Below are 26,486 nucleotides of genomic sequence, written 5' to 3' on the forward strand. Positions count from 1 at the left end.
GAAAAGAGAGAAGAGGAAGGCAGGAGGGCAACTGCAGGGTGTTAGCTATTTTCTTATCTCCTCCACCACAATGTATCAGATCACTTGATAGCTGGATCCTGTCCTTGTTCCAGCCCGGCTGCTTGAAATTGATTAAAAAAAAAAAAAACTTTTAAAACTTTGGGGATAAAGGAGAGGCAACAAGCTGACATTTTTTACAGAGCTGTGTATGCGTGTTTCCCTCCCACTGAAAATTGAATGCAATCTCAAGGTGGCAGGTGGCTAATAACCATATTCATATCATTCTGCATTTCATCATGGCACTTGACGTGCTTGCTGTCAAAGATCGTAGCTGAGGTTCAAAGCAGACCCCCATTTTAGATGCAGATCGTGCACCTGATGTGCCCATAAAGATTCATTGATTCATATCTTAAAAGCAAACAAATCTTTAGAAGAATTTTAAGCTTGGCTTTTCATATACTTTTTGGTTTTCCGAAGTTTAGGACAGACATCTCGGGCAAGACTCATACTGCATGCCTTTGAACCTGGGGTGTCGCTGTGTCAATCAAGCCTGCTTTTAATTGATCTCTTCTGTCCAAGTTCCAAATGTTGAAAAGTGAAGGTTATTAACAATCAATGAGACAGAATTTCAGCCATTCATTTCCTTATCCCTTTCCCTCTTTCTCCCAGATGTTTCCCATCAGGTATACTGAACCCATTCTAATGATGTGAACCAGGGGTGGGCTCTACTTACCTTTACTACCGGTTCGCATCATGCCCGTGCGCTCTTCTGCACGCGCAGATCACCTATGATGATGTCCTGGTCAGTGGGCGGAGCCTCCCACCAGTTTTACTACTGGTTCTTGCGAACTGGTCTGAACCGGGGGCAACCCACCACTGATGTGAACTCTCATGAGCTTGCACCCTAGTAAAGTTGCTGAATCTGGAAGATGTTATCAAGACTCCTGTCTACTACAATGCGACCATGTTGATATATTGACCCAAGAATGAGGACGTGGGAGAGAATAGAATTAAAAAGATGGAAATGAAATTCAGAAGATAGTGATAGTTACCTATTGATAATGATTATGCTTAAAACAGTTGGGAATGATCTAGGCCAGGGCCATGGGTGGGATTCAGCTGGTTCAGACCGGTTTGGGCAAACCGGTAGTTCTGACGATCAGCTTGCCCCGCCCACCCACGCCACCCTATCCTGTCCTTTATCTCCTTGTTTCTAGCTTATCTGAATCGTGCGTTACAGATGATTTCTGTGCCTCAGCTGTTCTACTTACCAGGGCTGACTTAGAAAGTAAGCAGCTGAGCTTTAAAAACCTCCAATTTTAGCACTGTGTGCAAGCGCCCTAAGCACGCTCAATGAACCAGTTGTTAAACCAGTTGCAGCCCATCACTGGCCAGGGCCTAGGGCTTAGGCATTTTAGCATTGATATTGTGGGCAGGAGAGGGATGCGGTGGCTCAATGGCTAAGACACTGAGCTTGTCAATCGAAAGGTTGGCAGTTCAGCGGTTCGAATCCCTAGTGCCTCGTAACAGGGTGAGCTCCTGTTACTTGTCCCAGCTTCTGCCAACCTAGCAGTTCGAAAGCACGTAAAAAATGCAAGTAGAAAAATAGGGACCACCTTTGGTGGGAAGGTAACAGTGTTCCGTGCGCCTCTGATGTTTAGTCATGCCGGCCACATGACCACGGAGATGTCTTCGGACAGTGCTGGCTCTTCGGCTTTGAAACGGAGATGAGCACCACCCACTAGAGTCAGGAACGCCTAGCACACATGTGCGAGAGGAATCTTTACTTTTACTTATTGTGGGCAGGAAATCAAGTCCTCTCCCTCTCCCAGTTTTCCACTGTAATCTTCTCCAAAATCAGGACATTAAACATTACAATTAGAATGGGCTCAACACAAAGAAACAAAGTTTTCAGAATATACCTTCCAGGCTGATAATAGCCCTGATTAAAAAGCAAAAGATCCTTTCTCCAAAGCGAAAGTTAGCATTGTCCAACTACAATGCTAAATAAGTAGAAACCACAACCTAACAAGATGCATGACTCCAGTGTGCTCTCTGTAGGTTAACCTGGCTAAGTGCACTTCTTTAGAATCAGAATTTCTGAGAATTAGAATTATGTTTAATCTGTGTAATAATTCAAGCAAGCTGCTGGATGAACTAGAGATCAAGCTTTTTATGACTAAAGTGGTCTTGCACTTTTTTTTAAACATTAAAAACAAGGAATTGAAAATTCAAATTCCCACCCCATCCTCCAGCTTTTGGATATTGCCACCGCTGGAATCAGATTTGTATCCTTTGAGATATATATATATATATTTGCATTCAGATTGACAAGTTTATTCTATACTGACTGAAGCTAAATGTTTCTAATAAATGATGTGATATTAGAAGAAAAGTTGCCTAGAAGTCAATTAGAATAGAGCTGGAAGGGACATTGGAGGTTTTTTAGTCCAACTTCCTGCTCAAGCAGGAGACCTGATACCAGGTGACTGTCCAGTCTCTTCTTAAAAACCTCCAGAGCTGAAGCAAGCATAACTTCTATACTTAGGTTTGCTAATAGTCAAAGAAGATTCTGGAACAATGCTGATAAGTTGCATTCAAGAAGGCCTTCAAAATAATTTTTATTTAAGCAAGACTTTTGACCATAGTATGGCACTAGTTCTGGCACATTTTTTTACCTGTAATTGCTTTCTCTTATCATTATGCTGAGTGTGGAATGCTTTAATGAAGGAGAAATTCATTGTTGAATTATTCATGAATACTGTCCATTCAGATTGGGGTAATGTATAATTAGTTCTAAAGAAATGAGTAAATTAAGTCTGCTGCAGGATGGGGTCTGTGTGTTACTATGGCACAATATTTGGCTATTGATAAGAACTATAAGGACTTCTGAGTTGCTCTTGATTTTTAAAGAAATGTAGTTTTGTCGCCCATATATTGAAGGGTGGAAAAAAATAACACAAACTTTCCAAATGAGGACAATTAATTACAACTAAGTGTATTGTTGTAGTGCTTTTAGAAAGGCAGTTTGTACTTACAATTTGTGGCTTAAGAAATAACACTCATACAGATAATTTCAAATAAAGGTTCCCCCCCCACGCCCCCCAGAGGATCTTACCTGAGTCACTTCCTTACATCAACCTATTTCTGGTTCAGCTATGGAATATTTTAGTCTTTTTATTTTTAATGGGTTTAATTTTGTTTTTAAGATAAAGTCTATATATGGACACATAGTTAGAATTGTACAACTGATTAACAAAGATACCAAGCAAAGTACATTGCTTTCCTAATCTTAAAAAGGGGGAAAGAAATATGATTTTTTTTGAGCTTAGTAACAATGTCCCCACTGTGTTATTGTTTACAAATAGTAAAAAGAAAAGGAAAAAAAGAGAAAAGAATAACATTCCTAAACAATGTCTGGTTTCTGACTCTAATTTTTTATTAAACATCCTGGACATAAACTGTTTCAACTCCTACCCTCAAAACGACGCTATAGAGCACTGCACACCAGAACAACTAGACATAAGAACAGTTTTTTCCCGAATGCCATCATTCTGCTAAACAAATAATTCCCTCAACACTGTCAAACTATTTACTAAGTCTGCACTACTATTAATCTTCTCATCGTTCCCACTACCCATCTCCTTCCACTTATGACTGTATGACTGTAATTTTGTTGTTTGTATATCCTTATGATTTATATTGATATTGTTTCCTGATTGCTTATTTGTACCCTATGACTATCATTAAGTGTTGTACCTTATGATTCTTGATGAACGTATCTTTTCTTTTATGTACACTGAGAGCATATGCACCAAGACAAATTCCTTGTGCGTCCAATCACACTTGGCCAATAAAAAATTCTATTCTATTCTAAAATTAAAACATTTTTTTTAACAATTTTCTTTTTTACAACATTTCCACATCGGTATTCATCTCTTATATATCCATTTTTCCCCCTTACTTCAATTTACCTTTATCTATACATATGGTTCTATTATTTATTTATACATATTGGTATATCAATGTACTAAACTACAATCATACATTATGTGTCATTTCCATTTCTACAAGTTTGTTATTACATTTTAACTCCTGTATCTTCCTCGTCTAATCTTTCCTTACCCTTTGCATCTCTCCTCTAACCATTCATACCATTTATTCCATACCATATAGTACTCTGTTTCTCCCTTATCTTGTATTTCTTTTGTGAGTCTATCCATCTCTGTGCACTCAAACTTTCCTTATCATGTTTTCCTCTGATGGTATATTGTTATTCTTTCAATTTTGTGCATATATTATTCTCACTGCTGTTGTGATATGGATAATTAAATATTGTATTTTTTTGTCATAATTCCCTGAAAGTATTCCTAACAAAAATAATTCTGGTTTCATATCTATTTGCTGTTTGATTATCCCTTCTAAATATATTCTTATTCTATTCCAATATTGTTTTGCTTTGGGGCATGTCTAACACATGTGGTAATATGTTCCCTGATTTTTCCAACAGGTTGATGAAGTATTCAGGAACATTTTAGCCAGTCTCGCTGGCGGAAGATGCTACCTATAAAACATTTTATACATGTTTTCCTTATAAGCTACTGACATCATCAATTTATAGTTTTTGTTCCAAAGTTTCTCCCATTTCTCCAATTCAATATTATAGCTGAAGTTTTTGGCCCAGGTTTCTTTAACCACCTCCTCCTCCATTTTATATATCTCAATAAATAATTGTAAATTTTCTTAATCAATTTGTCCTCTGTGCCTTGTAAAATCTTATGAAGCTGTAATATATTTGAAATTGCTGAGAACTTGTCTTTTCTTTAAAGCTCTGAAGCTTATGAGCAGTTCCTGTTCCTTTGCAGAACTGTTCCCCATCTCCCAAATCTTTGTTGGCCTTTCAAGGGAAAAGGTGGCTTGAGAGCTTCCCAGCTCCCTATTATAAAGCCCACTTAAGTTTATTTGCTTTGCATTTGTCCAGGCAGAAGCATTATAGCAGGATGGTGGACAGGAGGCAAACTAAGGCATTTCCCTGTGTCTGTCTGTGTCTGTGTAATGTGTGTCTGTTACTGCAGGATGTCTGGCAGCCTGGAATGGAGCAATAACTAAATGGCTTTCTTTTCTCCTCATTCTCCTTAGTCTTGTTATTGGCAGATAAAAACCCTACTGCAAACCACTGTATCTTCAAAGTTGATTTAAGAAATTGAAAAATAGGAGATACTTCCTTGTTGATTATTATTATTATTTTTTTTTGCCATTTCATTAGGTGGGTGTTTGGTTTGACAAACATCTGATTTAAATGTTGAGCTGTGAGCTTTTGTTTGATGTCTAAAGATATAAAATGTCATTGAAAGAGATGAGCTATGGACAATTGATTTTATGATGTGTTTGGGTAGAATGTGGTAATATGTAAGCATAAGCAATTGCCAATCAATTTCTATTATATACATCCATTATATTATTTCACAATCATGTTCCACTTGTGAGAACAAGCTGATGTTAGTTTAAAACCTATTCATATTCTGAAGAACTTAACCGGTGTTTCTCTTTTTTTGTGATCCTAGACAGACAACACCAGTGCTTCTCAGAGAAAAAAGATGCAATTGGGGAGCATTTTGAGAGATGAAAAACATCTAAACCTGCTCTAAGAGATGTTTACTTCAGTTTAGTCAAGAAAGCTAAGCTTGTGCTCACACTGGCCTTTTTGTCATCTGCAAAGAAGTAGGCAGCACCCCGCTACAACAGATTGACTTAGTGCATAGTGTTACTAACATTAGTTGGCATTAACATTTCCATTAGAGGATTCTCTATTTACAGTGCTCAAAACCAGCTAATTATCTAGCATTTTCTCTTTCGTGTGACAACAAATTGAAGGGCTTCTTTCAGGAGGGATTGTTGAAGAAATACTTATGGTACAAAATAACAGAGGTGGACAGACGTCAGAGAAATTGTGAAAGAGGGTATCAGCAAGAAGGCAAAGCATGGAAAGCAACACAATAGTCTCTAAAAGAACAGGTGGCTGGCCAGAACCTAAAGGATTTGCAGATTATCAGGGAGGGGGGAGTGGGCAGATGGTAGTATTAGAGGAAAGAAGGGAATGCATTGAGTGGAGAGGAAAATAACTCTGAAGATCATGTGCCAACAACAACAAAAAAAGCAAGAAATGCTGCAACCCAGAGGAGGGGTAGACACTGTGAAGGAGTTGGGAGACAGCATGAAAACAGAAGTACTAGAAAAGTCTGTCATTTGTTGAGCAAAAATAGTGTTCCAGAGGAAAATAGTGATGGAGAAATGATTTCCAGGTGATTTTATGCAATATTTTCTTCCTTCGCCCCATTATTTTACACAGTTCCTTATGCCAGCAAATCACACAAGCAAGGAAAGATTAAGACTTTCCAAGACTTCGGAATATGACGCATGCGTAACAGCTGAAGTTGTGCACAAATAGTGTTTCTTTCAGTGGGGGTTTTAGAATAGAATCTTAATCCTGTGCAAATGAGAAGAGGGGAAATTTTCCCCAGAAGAAAAAGCCTTTAGCTTTCTCAGCTTGTGACTCAGTGCCATTGCATGACTTGGTCCATCTTGAGCCGTGCTCTCTGAAAGACTAGAGGCCCGTGCCCTCATTTTCCTCCCCATTAATTCCATCTTATCCTCCTCTAATCTTCTCTGAAAGGGTCAGAAGAGCCCACAGGTGACCAGGAACAAAACAGCCCCCCCTCTTCTTCTGCCTAGCCTCCTTCCCACGCTATCAGGGAGTCTGTTCAAGGGCAGGAATGCCACTCTGCCTGTTGCTTTCTGAGTAGCCCAATAATGCCCCTGGTTTGGTAATGGAGGAAGAACCATGTGCACCACCTTCTTGGCCATCACAACTCTAATACTGCTGCTACGTCGATACTTCTTCAACAAAGTTGAACCGTAGGTCTTGTCATCCTCTTCTTACTATTGAGAAGCAGTTTTAGCAGCTTTTCTGGCAATGAGCCTATGGGTGGGTGGTGTCTGCTTCTTAGTCATAAAGAGCTGTAGTTTGTATGCATGTATTGTTGTTGTTTTGTTGTTGACTTTTGGAAAGTGGATCTTGAGATATTAAAATGGCTGTTTTTGCTCTGGTTTTTAATCTAATTTCTAAGATAGGGCTGTTGGGTTTTCTTTGGTGCCAGTGCATATTCTACCCAAACAATTTTATTTCAGTGAGTAGGTCTTAGGGATTACATAGAAATGATTCTCCACAAGAGACTTTCAGTATGGCTGTCTAGTAAGCTATATGAAACAAAGTCCTGATATATTTAGGGTGGCACTACTCAGTGTAGGACACGACAAGGCTTCCAAAACAGGTTTTTCTTTTTTAATTTGTATAATGTTCTTACATTTTCTTACTAGTCTTTGAAGTGATATTTAGCCTGTTGATCCAGGGCTGAATTATCAGTCACCATGAATCCTTACACACACACTCACACACAATTCAGGTTTTTATTAGGCACATCCACCATCCCAAGAAGAGTTAGGATATTGTTTAAGATGAGTTATGGAACAATAAGGTGCATTAATGCTTGTATGATGCTTAATCAAGCCATGTTTTGCCTTCCTTTGCTTAGTAATTCTCTAAAGTTAGACTGAGCAGGGAAGATGGGATTGAATGGCAGAGTCTGTATATTGAATTTTGAGATGAAATGCAGTGCAGGGTTTTCCTTCTGTGCCAAAACATCAAGCAGAACCTTTTAGATCCCAGTAAAGATACTGAGATTTAGAGTTCCTTGTCATACCATAGGAACACCTCCTAAAATGGGCTTCCACATTCAGCTGTTACCTTCTAAAATGCCTTGATTGTTGGCAATGGCTAGCTCTGCTGTAGGAAATGTGGTTTATTTATTTCCTTTATTTTCACTACATTCATTTAGTTATAATGGTGCTGTACAATATTTCAGTCCTGTTGAAACCCAAATCTTCAATCTCTAATAGTTGGGAGAAAAGATAATACCAGTTAGCAATTGGGAAAAAGGAAAATGAGATAAGGAAATATAGGAACAGGAGTGACTTTAAGATAAACTAATCCCTCCTTTTTTAGCTTAATTTGTTTTATATTAGTCTGATATATGGTTTCAAATATCAAAATTTTTACATTTAATTATTTATTACTTATATGCCATTAATTGTAGGAACTGAAAATAACTTCCCAATCAATTACTGTTTTATGATATGCAAATATTTGAATTTGCCTACATGATCTATAATTACTAAAAAAAATTTTTTTTAAATAAAAAGTAGGAGAAGATAGCATACAATGGTGAAGTTATGATATGAGAGAACTAGATTTTTGGGAAAGAAGTTTTTTGTTTTTAACTGCAAGCTCTTTTAGCACCAAATTAATACAGATAATGGACAATCCAAGTGGCATTTGCAGTAGGCTGTATGCAAGTGAAAACCAATCCTGCTTTCTAAATAGGTTGTATGGCATGTGGATTTTGCAGAGTCAGATTCCAGTTACGGTTTAAGTACGGTATCTCTTTGAAACATCTTAGATGTGTGTGGAGTATGCCTATTACTTGTGCCAAATCTCTATAGAGAATAAGGAAGATGTTCTTGACAGAGATATGCAGGATCTATAGCCTGGGTAAAAGCACATTTTAAGTACACAATGTCCCACTAATATTTGGAAGCAACTCATGAGACACCTTTCTGATTCACTGTCCTATTAAGAAGGCGGCGAGCTTGCAGCACAATCAGGATTGTAAGATTTTATTATTAGAGTCAATCTAAATAAAATTAGTTTTAGCTTTCTTGGAGCTGAATTTTTGGTCTGGTTCACCTAGTAGAGCTGATAATGAATGTTTAAAAGAACCAATGAATCCATTGGATACATCTGGTAAGGAAATGCCAGGCAACCTACACCTGGGAGTTATAAAAACAACCCAAGTAAACCAGTTGCATATACAATTTGTTTGCCAAGACGTATAAACTTTATTTGATCTGTTTGTATAAATCTCAAGGAATCAAGTTTAAGTCAAGATAATTTTTTTTTAGTCGCACAACACTAAACCAATCTCATATTTTTCTAGTGTAATGTTTAGATCCAACTTCGGTAGTTAATTTATGATTTAGTGTTTGATGCAAAGCTACCCAGTTGAATTAATTTAATAAACAATTGTCATCCATGAGCAATGATTGTCCAACCTCTTCTTGAAATTGTACAGAGATGGCAGTCTAGTCCATTGTTTTAAAGCTCTTTGCATCAGGAAGTTTTTCCTTATATTTAAATGAGACATATTAGTAAATATGTGTTGTATTAACAAGAGGTTGCTACTAGAATACAATCCAAATCTACTCTCCACCCTTAAAATACTAAATAGTCTGAGCCCTAGTGACCTTCTTCAGCAACCCTGTAGAAAACACTACATGTGATCAGTACAAGAGATGCATTGTGCTTAACTAGGACTTCCTCCTTCCTTTCTCCTACTAGTTTTCATTTTGCTATTTGCAAAATATTTGTCAAAACATTAAATTATTTAATCCCCTCTTCCTATCCTTCTCTTTCACTCTCTTTTTCAAATACACAAGGGGTGGGGGAGAGGAAGAGATGTGTCCTATCCAGAAAAACACCATGTTGGTGAACACTTCTGATTAAGCAGTACAGTAAAACAATAGGCAATCAACAGAAATTATGTGACTGAATCCATCTTTCCTATTTTATGTTGTCCATCTCATTTCCTTTTGCTGTTTTAAGAGCTTTTCTCTCTCTTTGATCTTGTAATTATGGAATTGAACAATCCCTCTTTCTGGGAAGAAATTTGAATTAAAGCACCTCAACAGACAACTATCTAACATCTCTTTGAGCATAGATATTTTCTAAAGCACCTGTAGGCCAGACAAGGAATAATGGATGGAAAATGAACAAGGAAAAATTTAACTTGGAAATAAAGAGAAATTTTCTGACAGTGAGAACAATCAACCAGTGGAACAGCTTGCCTTTGGAAGTTGTGGGAGCTTCATCACTTGAGACTTTCAAGAAGAGATTGGACTGCCATTTGTCAGAAATGGTGTAGGGTCTCCTGCTTTGGGGGGGGGGGTTGGACTGGATGACCTACAAGGTCCCTTCCAACTCTTAATCTGTAAAGTAAAGTATATCCAGCAAAGGGAAGCCTGCCACTTCTCTGGCTAATTGGTTCCATTCTTAAACTGTTCTTAATATTAGAAAGCTTTTGTCAAACATTCAGTTGGAATTTAAACTTCAACCCATTATGTAATTTCCTGTAATCTAGAATGAAAAAGAACCTTCTGTGTGGAGAAGATCATTTTCTTACCTATGAAAATCCTGAAAAGAAGATACAGAAAGTTTCTCCTCGTTATCAGTCAGATGAATAGGGCACTTTCATTGAGGGAAAATTTTAAAAATTATTTTGGATTTCAATCTAGACATTGATATATTTTTATATAACAGGTCAAGGTCTTATCATTATAACCGTAAATATGCATGTCATGCAGTCAGTCATTTGCACTAAGCTGTCTGGAGTTTTCTATATCTACGTATTATTCACAAATGATTTACAGATTGTGCACTTTGACTGAATTTTATATATATAGTGCAGTTATTTTCCAGCTGCAAAAGGAGAACATTATGAAGGGCTGTGTATATGATGGAAATTTGTCCTTAATCATCAAGAGTATAGCTTCTTGAAAGAAAAGACCTGAGGGAATGTTTCTATTTTTGACGAATTACAGTGCAACTTCAGATGTATCCTGTACCAAATTTGGAAATGCCCACCGTTACACAGGTTGTTAGTAAAAATTGCCATCTTTTAAATTTCAGGATTATGTACATGGTTCGCTCTGCTCTGAACGGATTTTCTTTCTAGATGAACAGCTAAGAACACAACAGGAAAGAAAACAGCTGTAAGCATTAATGATAATGCTTAAAATAAAGGAAGCTGAGGGACCGACCCACCAAACAGTGCTACCTATTGTCATACGTAATGATTCAATACCTGCTTTTCTTCCTTCTCTATGGGGATAAAATGCCTATTTTTAGAATATAATTATCATTTTTTATTTGAAACCAAATATTAGCTGTTTCCAATAGTAACTCATGTATTGACTGCTTATCTGTCACTTTCCTTCCTCAGGTTGATAAACATGTCCTAAATCCATCTCTAACTTCTGACAAGAAATGCTCTTTATTTCATTCATTTTCACTTCCTAGTGAGGTTTTTAATGTGCCATCTGCTTGCCTCATTCACAGAATTTTATAGGGAATCCAGACATTGCCACCTTCCTCTGGTAACTCTCCAATGTATTCTCACCTGTTTTCTATCCATAGAACAATGTGTATCCGAAATTGAACATTTGAACATGTTCATGTGGAACAACTTGCCTGCAGAAGTTGTGAATGCTCCAACACTGGAAATTTTTAAGAAGATGTTGGATAACCATTTGTCTGAAGTGGTGTAGGGTTTCCTGCCTGGGCAGGGGGTTGGACTAGAAGACCTCCAAGGTCCCTTCCAACTCTGTTATTCTACTCTAAGCCCATGTTAGAATGGTTTGAAAATTCATCCTTGTTCAACTGGCTATGGAGATGGGCGTGAGGGACACGCTGAATGGGTTCTTCTCCTTCCTAAATGGACAGTTTCAGTCAGTGGGGAAAGGAAGAGGTTGAGCTGTCTGGCATTCTGATTTGGGGTGCCAGCAAGTTTGACTCTTTTTCCCTTACTGTTTAATATGGATAGTCACTGAGGCAGGTGGTCAAAATGAGAGGTATTATTAATATGTGGGTGATATTCAGTTATACAGCTGTTACCTTGGGTCAATCAGCAGCTGCAATTACTATTCTGTTCTGATGCCTAGAAACTGTTAGGGTCTGGATGTGCAGAAACAGGTTGATACTTAATCCCAGCAAGGCAATGGTAGGGGATAGGGAAGGTGACTACTCCAAAGGAAGCCCATCTGGTGAAGCAAGTTAACAATCAAGGTATGTCCTTAGACTCAGCAACATCTGCTGGAAGAGCAGTAGGAGGTCATGGCCAGGAGAGACTTTGCACTAGTTCATCTATCTAGTGCCACTTGCAGCCATTCCTGGAATGGGAACTTTGCTGATGGTGGGTCATACCCTTATCACTTCCAATCTGCACTGGACTGTTGCAGTTCACTCAATATAGAGCTATCCTTACAGTTGGTTCTAAACACAGCAGCCCAGATAGCTAGCAGCTTGATTAGACTTATCCAGGAGCCATATTGGCTGATATAAATTCAAGATCCTGGTTATTACCATTAAAGGTCTGGTCCTGGATAGCTCTAAGACCACCTGCTCTAGGTGGAAACTACCATCCCGTGAGATCTATGAGGGAAAAAGCATCTTTCAGATCCTATCTCTGAAGAAATGTCATCAGGAATCTCAAGATAAGGCTTCTTGTCCCCTTCCCACCTTCCTATGGAATAATATTCCCCTAAAATAAGAGTAGTGCCTCCTTACATCTCTGAAGATTTCTGTTGACCTGGCTCTTCCATAGGATTTGGGGATGGAAAGGAATTGTGACGAGTGTGATGCCAGTTATTGATCGGGGGTAGTTTAATATTTTAGAATTTTTTGGGTATTTATATCATTTTAATTACTGTATGTAGGGATAGTAAATTGCTCAGAGACTTGTTTGATTGGAGAAAATTTTCCAATTCTAACAAATAAGTAACTAAAGTTGAATTAGCAAGGAAACATTTTAAAAGAGTAAAATTATTTCAAACCAACTTATTACAATAATTTAAGCCCATATTTGTTTTTTTTGTTTTAAATCTAATATACATACTCATATAGCCATATCACACCATTCCTGTTGAGGATAAGCAACATTATCAAAGCACAGAAAAGGAATAAGAGTCATCCAAATGAATTAAAGTTGTAAGATAAGAAAAATAAATAGATGCAATTCATTTACACCAATCCCACTCACTCTATCTCTCCATAATTTAAAACTTTGCTTCCACAAATCCACACATGCTTTATACACTATCTTTGTCCTTTAAATCTAAATCCTCATTCATTTTCTCTGTATGACTAAGCCACAGCATACTTCTTTTTTTAAAGTGTCATGCTTGGGCATATGCAAACTTACTTTCTTTTACTGAAAATAAAACTTTAATAAATGAATTCAAGCATTTTCTGCCCAATCTTAAAACTTTCCCAGAAGAACTAAGCAATTCACCTTCTTCTTGCCCTAGCCATCAATTTCTTCTGTATCAATACCAGCAGCCTTTGTGGCTCTTAAAAGAGGTGCTGTTTTGCCAGATGCAGTCCCAGCCAAAGACCTTGTTTCTTTTATGTGATAGCCTATAGGGAAATTAAATGCCATATCTCTGAAAGCAGACAGAAGGGGGGAAAAAAGAAAGAGAGAATATACTGTGGGAAAACAGCTTCAAAAAACAGACAGGACAGCATGGCATGAGAATCGAGGGTAAGATAAATATCATGGTATTGGGATAAAATGCCGGTGAAGAACTACTTACATTTGTCTGAGGTGCAATCTGTACAAACAATTCTGTACTGTCTGTACTATCATTTTTTAGGGAGTTCCAAATAACTTTTGAAAGATTTTTATTCAACACAGAATAAGGTAAACAGTTCTAAGAAAGATCTTGACATCTTTGGCCAGGCAATAGCTTTCTTCAGCCCAACCAATATTGTGAGCATGTTTTTAAGTCCTGTGGGTCTCTTAGTCAAGCACAGTGTTACATTAGACCATTTCTGGATATTACAGAATAAATATAATAAGCAACATTTTATCTGTTAATTTTTTTTATCCACTGTGTTTTTACGATGGAAGATTTTAATGTTTTTCAATGTTTTCATTTTGTAAGCTGCCCAGAGTCATTGGATACAAAATGGGTGGCAAATAAATTTAATAAACAAACAAACAGAACTCTCTTACTATTCTGGTGGATTATGCCAAGTCCAAAACTTTTTGGTTATCAACTAACAGGACAGAAGTGTAGGGAGAAAGAATATTAACTGCTCTCTACCTCTAGATTTAGGATTGGCCTAAAAATGTTTCAAGTATTTGAGGCACGGCAGAGTGTTGGGGATTCTTTAGATCATCAGTCCACTCCATCTTGCTATGTCTAATGTTGCTATGTTCCCTCAGGGGACTTTTAATTAATATGAGAAAGAGTCCTTCATAAAGACTGACAAGGAGGAGAGGAGAGATGAATAGTAGATTTCCTCTCCACTATTCGGAGATTATCCTCTAACTTCAGTTACAGAAATACTACATATCCCAAGGTTACTAAAACCCTTTTACAGGGGCTATCAAAATGTGCCTTAAACAGATAAGTTACTCAGACATAAGAGGTAGAGTTATAAAATCATACCACAATGATATGAAGAAATTCCATTGACAATGTTATAGTTTATTAGAAAAATCTCTTTGGAATATGTATTTGGGATGTTGTGGTCGATAATGCTGCAGCAAGCAACCCCCATTGAAAAAACCTTAAAAGGTCTGTTAATTGAATTCATTCATTAGATCAAACTGGATTTGTTCTGAAGAGACTCATGTTGGAGAAGCTAAATTTTGAATATATTGATAATATAAGTAAATTGATAATATAAATTAATAAAAATGTTAATAATAAAAACAAAAAAATATTTTTAATAATAAAAAAGCAAGAAAGCAGCTATGATTTCTCTTAATACAGAGAAAGCATTTGCTAATTTAGAAGATGAACTGTGGTTTGAATATAAAGTATAAAGAATAAGAAACCAAGTTCCTGGAAAAAAGGGTTTTGTCAGAAAAATATAGTATAACAAAGAGAGGAAAGCATGTCTGCTCCTCTTCTTTTTTATTTCTACTGGTATTGGAACCATTTCCAAGGAAGGCATACCAAGAAAATAAAAATTTAATAATTAAATTGGCAAATGAAGAACACAAAACTAAAATCACAGGCAAATAATATTGCACTTACAGTTACTCATCCAAAGAATTGCCTAGAATTAATAATGGAACATATATAGGAGTACAATTCAATGTCAGGATATTAGATTAATAAGATTCAAATCATATGGAATTTATCTGAAGAAAAAATGCAATATCTTCAGTAAATCACAGGTTTTAATATCACTGCTAAAAAGAGAAGTACAGGAAAATTTGAGGGAGGGGGCAGTCCAGAAGTGTGAACTAATAAAACAAACAAATATTTGCTTTACAAAAACAATAATTACATTTTTCAGAATAATTATTCACAGACTTGGAAAAGCATGATGGTAGCTATTTTAAGATGAAGAAATCCAATATAGTTATTTGTAGGAAGATCTGCAATGGTAAAAATGAATATTTTACCAAGAGTTGAAGACGATATTAAATGAATTAAATGGCAGAAAAAAATAATTTTATATAGTCCAATAAAAGGTTGAAGATCAAGTATATGCTATAGAGACGGCAAATATTAAGGCATTTCGTGAAGCAGATATTTCATCAAATATCACAAGAATGTAAACAGATAAGGAAGAGAAAAGCAGAATTTAACAGATTTAGCCAGCATTACTTTTTCAAAATGCAATTACTATTTTACAAGAGAGTTTGTCAAGGAAAAACAGACTTACTTGTTGTCTTTTATTTGTTACATCACATGTTAAATTATAATTCCTATCGTAAACTATTCAAACCTGGGTGAGAAAAAGCAGGTTAACAGATGTGAATTGTAGCTTATCTTAAATATTCCCCATGGATTTTAGGAAATCAATAATTTTTATTTAAGTGGGATGATGTTTTGGATTGAGATAACATCAAGATTGGAGAGGCTAAAAGGCAAGAGAACATTTTTAGTCACAAAGGACAAAGCAATGCCAACCAAAATATCAGCAGGAATTTATTCTGGTTAGAGAACTATTTTTTTTTTCTTCCATTCAATTGTGTCCAATTCTCAAAGACTGCCTGGACTCATCTCTGCAGTTTTCTTGGCAAGTTTTTTCAGAAGTGGTTTGCCATTGCCTCCTTCCTAGGGCTGAGAGAAAGTGACTGACCGAAGATCACCCAGCTGGCTTTGTACCTAAGGTGGGACTAGAAGTCACGGTCTCCCACTTTCTAGCCATAATACCTTAACCACTACACCAAACTGGCTCTCTAGAGAACAATACAATTAGACATCAAAATAACCTTTTCAACCAATGTTGTCAGATTTGTCCCTATGAGGTGTGACCTCTACCTAAAGAATTACAATAATTGCCAAAGTTGCAGTGGCTATGGAGTGAGCTAAGCAATTTTCATAATACGCATTTGTAATGGACTCAGAGTGGATAATTAGTGACTCTCTACTACCGGTATATTGCAATTGAATTAATTTGGAGAAAAGAATAAGTTATGAGGAAGATTTGCATGAAGGGAAGTCTTGTTCCAATGAATTTAGTAAGAGTTTGTACAATTAGTTTTTATATCGAATTTTGTTCTCAGCACACTCTGTCTCTTCCCTGCAGCCCCCACAGATTGTGATTATACCATGCAAACAGCAGGATATATTCCCTATAATCTTCAGAGGTGGGCTTCACGTAATTTAACAAACAGTTCGCCTAGTGCAGAACCGAAAATGTGAGCGCGCGCGGCTTCAAACACACAGCAATTTCATGTGCGCAGCTTCCAGCACACCGCCTCGTTGAGTAGAGCGGGCAAGGCGCGGCAATCAGCTGGGCTGCGTGGGTGAGGCGAGTGAGCCAGAGAGTGAGATATATAGAACGGGATAGCACCAGGGTGGGTGGTCAGGCCCAGCCGGTGGTCGGAACTACCGGTTCACTTGAACCGGTCCGAACTAGCAGCAGCCCACCTCTGATCATCTTCAGTATGAACATCCCCAACACAACTTCATCCAGTTCTCCAAAACATAGCTGCATTTATAGCCAATTGCTGCTAGTTCCTGCTCTACCTGTTGAACTTGACTTCCCAGCAAATTTTCTATTAAGTTTCCCAGTGACAATTAATTATTTGGAATATGGGTGTTTGCAATCGGCTGTCAAACAATTGCTCAAAGTTCTTTTTATAACTCAATGTTATCAAACCAAATGAGAGCCTGAGCATGAGAAAATGGATTGGGGCCACAATACAACTTTTTAAGCACTCCTCCACTGTGTCTCTTATCCTGATTCCTATGTACCGGTAATTCCATTCTAATTGGTCAGAACTAAAAAAAAAAAATCTTACCCACCATACTATTTGATCACTCCTTGAGCCTTATCACAATCCCTTCAGATTGCAAATTACAGTTAGTCCTCAATTTACAACAGTTTGTTTAGTGACTATTACAATGGCATTGAAATAAGTGACTTATGATCATTTTTCACACAACCATTGCAGCATCCCCATGGTCACGTGATCAAAATTCAGATGCTTGGCAACTGATTCTTATCTATGATGATTGCAGTGTCCTGGGATCATGTGATCATGTTTTGCAACCTCTGACAAGCAAAGTCAATGGGAAGCTAGATTCACTTAACCTTGGCACTAACAACTCCAGTGATTCACTTAATAACTGTGGCAAGAAAGGTTGTAAAATGGGTCAAAACTCACTTAACAAACATTTTTTTTTTTTAAAAAAATTGATTTATATGCCACCCTTCTCTGGAGACTCAGGGCGGCTTACAATGCGGCTTACAAAGTCAGCTTATTGCCCCCACAATCCGGGTCCTCATTTTACCTACCTTAGAAAGGATGGAAGGCAACCTTAAGCCTGGCAAGATTCGAACTTACTAATTGCAGACACCTGGAGTTAAATTACAATGCATTAGTCTGCTGAGCTATCCAGGCTCCTGACAATTTCATTTAGCAACAGAAATTTGGGGCTCAATTGTGGTTGTAAGTCAAGGACTATCTGTATGCCCAACTGTGATGACTCTCCTGGACGATTCCACAGATACCTCTCTAGATGTCAGCTCGGGGGAGGATGAACCGGTTCTTGGCATGTCAGGGAGCTGAGTTAATTGATGGCTCCGAGCAGTTGTCTGGAAGGGATTTGGCTGTGGCTCCATCTGGGGAAAGCATGCAGTTGCAGCTGGTCAGTAAGGAGGAGGAGGAAGTGCCTTCCGCACCTGATCCAAGAACATGTAGGGCAGAGAAAAGGCAGAAGCAGACTACTCGAGAGGAGAAAGCCTCGCTCTTCTTGATGGGCTGCACCAAAAGCTGGCTATTTAGCACAGCAGACAGAGGGAGGTGGTGCTGGGAACAATGTGTTTGTTTCCTAGCTGTGTGTTTTCTGGACGTGATGATTCCTGCCTTGCTTTGGATTGGCGCCTTGACTTGAATCGTGCCTTGGAAAGTGGACTTTTCTTGACTTGTGAGCTCTCTTGTGTTGTGGATTTATGTTTGCCTGGTGGATTTATTTTGTTTGAGAAACTTCCAAGTGCTTTGTGGACTAACATTGGTCTGCTTGTGGCTGGACTTAATTGGGATAGTTCTGGGGGGGGGGGGGTTTGGTGAAGGGAATTGCTGGGAAGGATGAATAAATTCACTAAACCACAGTTGTGTGTGTGTGTGAGTGAGTGGGGCAGCGCACCAACCCCAATGCACAATTTCCCCATTGTTTCCCTGCCTTCTCCAAATCCAAAAGACATACTGCAAAGTGCTACCCATGTGTTTGTAATCCCTGAGCTTGCAGAGGGCACTGCTTTGCCCAAGCCAACCAGCAACTGGACACAAAAATATAAGCTTTTCAGCATTCACACTCTGCTCTATGGCCATCCCTGAATTTCTTGCCAGTCCTTAGAGCTCCAAATCCATTGTGTGCACCAATGGTGGGTTTCAAAATGTTTTACTATCGGTTCTGTGGGTGTTGCTTGGTGGGCGTGGCATGGCTTGGTGGGCATGGGCGTGGCTTGGGGGGCGTGGCAGGGGAAGGATACTGTAAAATCTCCATTCCCACCCCACTCCAGGGGAAAGTTACTGCAATATCCCCATTTCCTCCTCATCAGATGGGACTTGGGAGGCAGAGAATAGATGGGGGCGGGGCCAGTCAGAATCTTTACTACCGGTTCTCCGAACTACTCAAAATTTCCGCTGCCGGTTCTCCAGAACTGGTCAGAACCTGCTGAAACCCACCTCTGGTGTGCACAGAAAGCAGCTCCTCTTCCTCCCTTTACAAATGGATGTTTTGTGGCACACTTCCCCCACCTCTTTTTTTTTTTTTTTTTAGTGTGTGTGCACTTTTGTAACCTAGTGATTTCCTATTGGTGAGGTGATCTGGATTGTTTTCAAAAGAAGGCTGATTTTTGGAAGAGTGAATTTACTGAGAAATCTGTAACGCTTCTTCTCTACCTGGTGTCTGATCGGCTTCATTGAAATGGCATTAATTATTTTGCACCGATCCATATAAAATAATATTCTGTACTCAGTCCCTAGAACAATTTTCATTTGTTCAATAGATTCAGTAATTCCCACTTCTTCCTTTGAATTGCAGTGAATGATAAGGAAAATTCATTTTCTATATTGCTGTTCTTGAGAACAATAATACAGGTAGTCCTTGACTTACAACAGTAAATTTAGTGACTGTTCGAGGTTACAATGGCACTGAAAAAAGTGACTTAGGACCATTTTTCAGATTTATGACCATTGTAGCCTCTCCACGGTCACATGATCAAAATTCAGATGCTTGGCAACTAACTCATATTTATGACGGCTGCAGTGTCCCGGGGTCATGTGATCACCTTTTGTGACCTTCTGACAAGCAAAGTCAACGGGGAAGCCAGATTCACTTAACAACCGTGTTACTAACTTAACAACTACTACAGTGATTCACGTAACAACTGTGGCAAGGAAGGATGTAAAATGGGGCAAAACTCACTCAACAACTGTCTCGCTTAGCAACAGAAATTTAAGGCTTAATTGTGGTTGTAAGTTGAGGACTACCTGTATAGTTAAAGGTGATATAAAAGATTCAATCAGTTCCTTCTGTGTTGCTCCTGAAATTGGAAGCCTAGGGCCATTCACAGACTCCCTGAAAGTAAGTCCTTCCATCGATGTTCTCAATATTAGTGGGACTTAACAAGATTAGCTATTGTTAGTTTGCTCTTTTGTTATATTGTTTTCCTCTTTTAATCTTCTTACTGAAAGAATGCACTGTAAGCTGCTCAGAGTCCTTCTGGATCGGAGCACATAAACAGAAATAATAAACGGTGATGCTTGCTGTCTCTTTAATCTGTACCAGTGAGAAGTCAAGGAGTGTTCTCCTTCATATATTGATAATATAATGAGGCCCCTTTGACACAGGAAAGCAAGTGTTTCTTCCAGAGATTTTGAATTTCAATTCCTATCATTTCTGTATAAGCATCATTACTGGTAAAGGATTGTGAAAGCTGCTAGTCCCAAAATCTAGAAGGGAATAAGTCTTTCCCTGACCTACAAAAATCTGAAAGTAACCAAGGTTCTCAGATGCAAAGTATATTGTAAATCCAACTTTGCCTTTCAGTCTTATCTAGCAACAGCTGCTTTGCACTCCCCTCTTGTATGCAATGATATACAGAAATTGTATCAGCCAATGAACTAGGATCCTGATGATAACCACAAATATTTTAGCACAAGATATGGTAGACAGCATTGTAGGCACTGCCAGCAGTGTAGAGTGATGGTAGCATCTGATTGCTGATTGTCATTGGAAGCTGCCCAGAGTTGGTTGAAAGATGGGTAGCTATACAAATGTTATAAATGAATACATAAAATAAATAAAATAAATAAATGCCAAACACAAGGAAAGGCTGTTTCTTATTGCTGCCAAAAATAAATAGACTCTCTTTTCACCCCCAAACTTCAGAGAAACAACAGAAGAACCCAAGAAGACTGAATCAGATTCTTCTAAAAGGTAACACAGTCCATTTATATAAATGCCATTCATTTTGATAAAGTTTTCATAACAGAAACTCCTGACCGGCAAATATATTACTGTGGCCATTCCTATTTAGACCCATTAATAGAATTAAACGCAAAGCTTGCTGCAATTTTCCAATCTCAAAGCAAACACTATTTGGTTTAATAGGACCTATTTCTGAGAAGATTCTAACAGAATTAAGCAATTAATTATACAGAACTAGAATGATTTACCAGCATTAAGCTGCCAGTAGTCTAGTTTCAAACACCCTGAAAGTCAGAAAGGGCCTATCTTAAATATTCTGTTGCAGTGAATGTACAGTAAGCTGTATTGTGTTTTGTATTTCTCTACAGAGAAGCAGGAAATTGACTCTGGCCCTGCACTAAGTATAGAAATGGAGGAGAAACATGCTTCCCTGAATTATAGTATCACCTGGTGGAAAATTCACAACCCGTTATTGACGACATCATGGTAAGTGCATGGACAGAGAATAGGTGGCACTTACGGAATAATAGTTTTTAGGCGTATCACTCGAAAGACAGTGACCTCATTCACATATGTGCTAAGTCATAATGTGATTTATTTGGCTTTGGATTAAGATGTTGAATGAATCCTACCATTGAAGTGTGGCTTGCTTGTGGTTTGCCATGTTGTATGAACAGAGGTGGGTTTCAGCAGGTTCTGACCAGTTCTGGAGAACCGGTAGTGGAAATTTTGAGTAGTTCAGAGAACCAGTAGTAAAAATTCTGACTGGCCCCACCCCCATCTATTCTCTGCCTCCCAAGTCCCAGCTAATTGGGAGGAAATGGGGATTTTGCAGTAACCTTCCCCTGGAGTGGGGTGGGAATGGAGATTTTACAGTATCCTTCCCCTGCCATGCCCACCAAGCCACACCCACCAAGCCATGTCACGCCCACCAAGCCACACCCACAGAACCAGCAGTAAAAAAATTTGAAACCCACCACTGTGTATGAACCCAACTAACTCTGGTTTAACAATAAATTATCATTAAGAAATTTGTGTAAGGTGTGAACACAGTGCATAGTAATTACATCTTTTCTCATACAGTGCAGATAAAAGGAAAATGTACAAAAATTACCAAAGACATGTAATGTTGTTTGGTCTTCCTGAAAAATTCTGTGAACGAAGCAAGGCAATAAATCAATGAAAGCCTCCAAGAGCCTCCATCCTTATCCATGAAGGATATACTGTAATGGGATGTGAAAATGACACAATGTACACAATGTACAATTATATTACATATTTGCATGGTGACATCATGTTATCAGGATGTGCAAGATGGAATCAAAGCTAAAGGAATCCAGATAACTAGAACATTTTCTGTTCCCTGTTTGTTAAATTTATATGTTGCCCATCTCATAAAGTGACTCTATTAGTTTCTTTAGCCCACATTTCCCCACTAAATCAGGCCAAATAGTGTACACTAATCTTATTTCTTTATTTGCCAAATTATAGCCACCCATCTCACAAAACAAGTAGCGATTACTAATCAGTAGCAATACCCTATTTTATTAATAAGCATCACAATTCCACAATGAGACACAGCAAATTCTTAACCAACTTTGGGAGAGAAAGGACAATTTTCTTTCCACGGTTTTTCAAAGGCAGAGATCACAGTCCAATGGCAAAACTAAGTGGGGAAGGCCAGCAGGACAATGACCCAAATGGGACTACTGAGGAACGTGAACCACAAAGTCTGCATTGGTACAATATTTTTTTTAAACCAAGAACAGCACAAATAGTTAGTAGCAGTGGGTTTCAATTTTTTTTACTACTGGTTCTGTGGGTGTGGCTTGGTGGGTGTGGGGTGGCTTGGTGGGCGTGGCAGGGGAAGGATACTGTAAAATCTCCATCCCTCCCCAATCCAGGGGAAGGTTACTGCAAAATCCCCATTTCCTCCTAATAAGCTGGGACTTGGGAGGCAGAGAATAGATGGGGGTGGGGCCAGTCAGAATTTTTATTACCGGTTCTCTGAACTACTCAAAATTTCTGCTACCGGTTCTCCAGAACTGGTCAGAACCTGCTGAAACCCACCTCTGCTCAGAAGCATGGCGATTCTAACAAATATGTATATACATTCTGAATAACTTAATGCTGTTTACAGAGTTAAAGCATTAAAAAACACACACGCAGAGACAGGAACCAGCTTTAAAATATAGTGATTTTTGGCATTTTTCCACCTCTCATTTTCAGTTATTTACTCTTGCTACAGCTTTGATGATGCTCAAATAATCTGTGTTGATCCAGGCTGTATCATCTTCAAAAGGTTCTGTCTTAAAAAACAGACAGAATTTTTAAAAAAACGTATGGCCACAGATTAGCCCAACATTTCTGTTGTTAAGCGAAACATATTTTAAATGATTTTTGCCCATTTTGCATTTTATGAACTTTTTTTTGCCACAGTTGTTAAGTGAATCACTGCAGTTGCTCAGTTAGTAACACAGTTGTTAAGTGAATCTGGCCTCCCCATTGACTTTGCTTGTCAGAAGGTCGCAAAAGCGGATCACATGAGTCCAAGACACCGCAACCGTTATAAATATGAACCAATTGCCAAGCATCCGAATTTTGATCATGTGGACATGCTGTAATGGTTGTAAGTGTGAAAAATGGTCATAAGTCACTTTTTTCAGTGCTGTTCTAACTTCAAATAGTCACTAAACGAACTGTTGTAATTCGGGGACTACCTGTACTATTTCTTTCTTTGAGCCATCCATTTAACTAACAAACAGCTCACCAGTGGATGGTTCACTCCTTCATGATGTCCCTTCAGGTAGAATAGTTTCACTACAGCTTTGAAATAGCTCACATGAGTAAGGACTACCACTCCATTTACCTGGTTGAATTCAATTTTTTTTACTACCGGTTCTGTGGGCGTGGCTTGGTGGGCATGGTTGTGGCTTGGTGGGTGTGGTTTGGTGGGTGTGGCAGGGGAAGGATACTGCAAAATCTCCATTCCCACCCCACTCCAGGGAAAGGATACTGCAAAATCCCCATTCCCACCCCACTCTGGGGCCAGCCAGAGGTGGTATTTGTCAGTTCTCCGAACTACTCACAATTTCCACTAATGGTTCTCCAGAAACTATCAGAACCTGCTGAATAGCACCCCTGACCTCAGTCCAATTGGGGGCGTGGTGAAGCAAAGAAAGGCCCAGCATTTCAACCGTTTACCAGCAGATTGAAAAACATGCTCCAAAAGAAAAAAAAAAAGCCCAGTGAGAAAGGGGGTTTATTTTAAAAATATTGTTTTGGCCAGTTTCAGACTAGGAATATGAGGCAAGTGTGGTACTCACCATACTTTTGAAGCACAATTGAAGTAACAGATTCATCAGAAATTAGGCAGCCATTTTTGACCAAAGGCAATGCAGGAGCTTTTATTTTAAAGCTGATTGCTCTGCCCGCATAAATGTGCATTTTGAACGCTTCAACTCCGTAAATACAGTAGCATTATTTCCAGATATATTATAAGTGATAAACCAAGGCAGATAACTATTTTAACAATGCTTAACTACCGGCAAGAATAAGAGGTTGGTCGCACAAATAACCAGATCAATTAAAATCCGAGTAGATAATATGATCTTGCTTCCTTACGTTTATCTTATCACCCTTGGAAAGTGGCCTCTGAATAGGATGGAATTCAGCAGCCCAAGATAAATGGCACAAATAAGGCAGGGCCCAGAGGGGAAGCAGCATTTTTGCAGCACTGCACACTAGCCAATCACAGTCAAGACAATGGCAGACAATCCAGCGAGGCACAACTAGACAAACCAGTTGGTTATCTCACCTTTGTTGGAAAGTGGAAAACCCTGGTTTTGAGGCAATGAAGAAAAACAGGATGGAACTACAGCATATATTCTGGTCTCCAAAAACAGCAGGTGGGAGTTCATGCTGGGGCATGCAGTAAGTGTCACACCTACTGTATCAAAACCTGCGCTTGTTTCAATGAGCATTATGATTTATACCAGGCAGAGGATCTAGCAGGCGGGGGGCAGGGAATCTCAAGAACGTATTTTAAAAACTATTCGTAACCATGGCCATTGTTTTCCAGTAGAGTTCGGGAAAGAAGAAATGAAGTTACTGCGCCTTTAAGTTGCAAGACAGAAAGAAAGAAGCCACAAGTGGCAAGAAAAGGCAGCATTAAGATCTCCTGCAGGAACATGCTGTTGCAAAGTAATGGGAAGAGATACCCTGGAGGAAACATTTTCCATGGCCTAAATTGAGAAAATTACATGTGTTGTGGTTTTAATTTTTTCCCAAGATGTAAATCCCTAAAGAAATAAAGAAATAAATAGTCCCATGAGCCCAGCAAAAGTCAAAACACTTGAATTATTCTTGGATCAACAAGGAGTACAAGCTACCAGATGAAATGGAGGGTTTACTGGTGAGACTGGAGTTTTCAGTCACTCAACCATTTGATGGCATGTTTTTGGCACTATGAGGTGTTTCAGCATTCATGTGAAAGCATGTTGGGTACTATACATATGAATTTGGAAGGGTTCACATATGAACTTGAAACAGGTCCAATTCCTTTGCCTTGCCCTCTTCCTGCACATGACAGTTTCTTCCTTCCTTTCTTAGTATAAAGATACGTAGTTTGCAGATTTGGCAGAAACAGCAAACTATGTTTTACATAAAGATAGGAATGGTGGCTAAGTACATTTATTGGTGACTGGATACATCTTGTAGACTTTTTGAAATGGGGAAAATCAATTTGAGGTTTATGGTTTTGACGATTTGAGGACAGATTATAGAAAGAAGAAAGTCATAATATGAAGAAGAGAGATATAATTTTAGAGAGAAGGGTTAGAATATAATTGTACTTATAACAGCTGTTAAGAATATTGGAAGCTACTTCTTTATACCTTTCTTTTTTTCCTACTTTCTTCAATTATTGCACTTTTAGGGTTTTTTCCTGTTATTTTTCTTAAACACCCCTCCCCCCTCTATCTAGTGTATATAAGTTCTAATTATTATTCTTAAAACTTTTAATAAAAATTATGTATGAAAAAATGGAGTAGTGGCTGGGGAAAATAGTGTGATAAAAATGCAGGCTGGGCAGGCAAGAAGTCAAAAGGCTCAGGAACTTAAGGCTTAAATTCAACCAGAATGTTACATGCAAACATCTACATTGCTAGCTCTGAAACTCAGTTTCCTTGGTGAGCTGATCGAAGTTACTTCTTTATTTGTTGCATGCCTATTTGCAGAAATCTGACTGCATTTTCTTGAGAACTGCCAGATAAGGTTTCAGGCTTTCTGGGTGGGGAGAAGTAATATCTGCACCACTTCCTGCTGTGCAAGAATTCTAAGCTTAGCCCCCACTTCACACTTCCTCCCACTCTAATTGGAGATTCCACCACAAATAACAAATACTGCTCCAACTTTCCCCAACTAGGCCAGAGCACCTCCATATGGTTGGAAGAGACCATCAGGTTGATCAGATCCCAAGCATTAAACCCACTTTCTCGAACTTGCTGCATCCTAGAACTGATGTATCTACAATCCCAAAACAAGAGAGTCATGCTACTGGAAGTACTGGGAGTTGTAGTTGCAACATAACTAGAACTGTCACATGGAAGAAAGGCCATTAGCAATATGGCACATTCCAAAACTGGTGTTTTGAATGATGAGAAGACTATTTTCTTACAAAAATGAAA

General features: G+C 38.5%; 1 long non-coding RNA gene across 2 annotated transcripts; it reads left to right on the top strand.

Moving 5' to 3' along the window:
* Positions 1–6,575: 6,575 nt before the first annotated feature.
* Positions 6,576–25,150, top strand: LOC148115405 (uncharacterized). 2 transcript variants are annotated; one of them, XR_015732481.1, is made up of 4 exons: positions 6,576–6,915; positions 20,761–20,808; positions 21,168–21,285; positions 24,884–25,150. It is a non-coding gene; the product is annotated as an uncharacterized LOC148115405 (long non-coding RNA). The 2 variants fall into 2 exon arrangements; XR_015732480.1 differs by having other exon boundaries at positions 6,578–6,915; positions 24,881–25,150.
* The last annotated feature ends 1,336 nt before the right edge of the window (positions 25,151–26,486 follow it).

Source organism: Pantherophis guttatus, chromosome 2, assembly GCF_059756535.1.
Source record: "Pantherophis guttatus breed Tessera chromosome 2, ASM5975653v1, whole genome shotgun sequence".
Taxonomy (NCBI): domain Eukaryota; kingdom Metazoa; phylum Chordata; class Lepidosauria; order Squamata; family Colubridae; genus Pantherophis; species Pantherophis guttatus.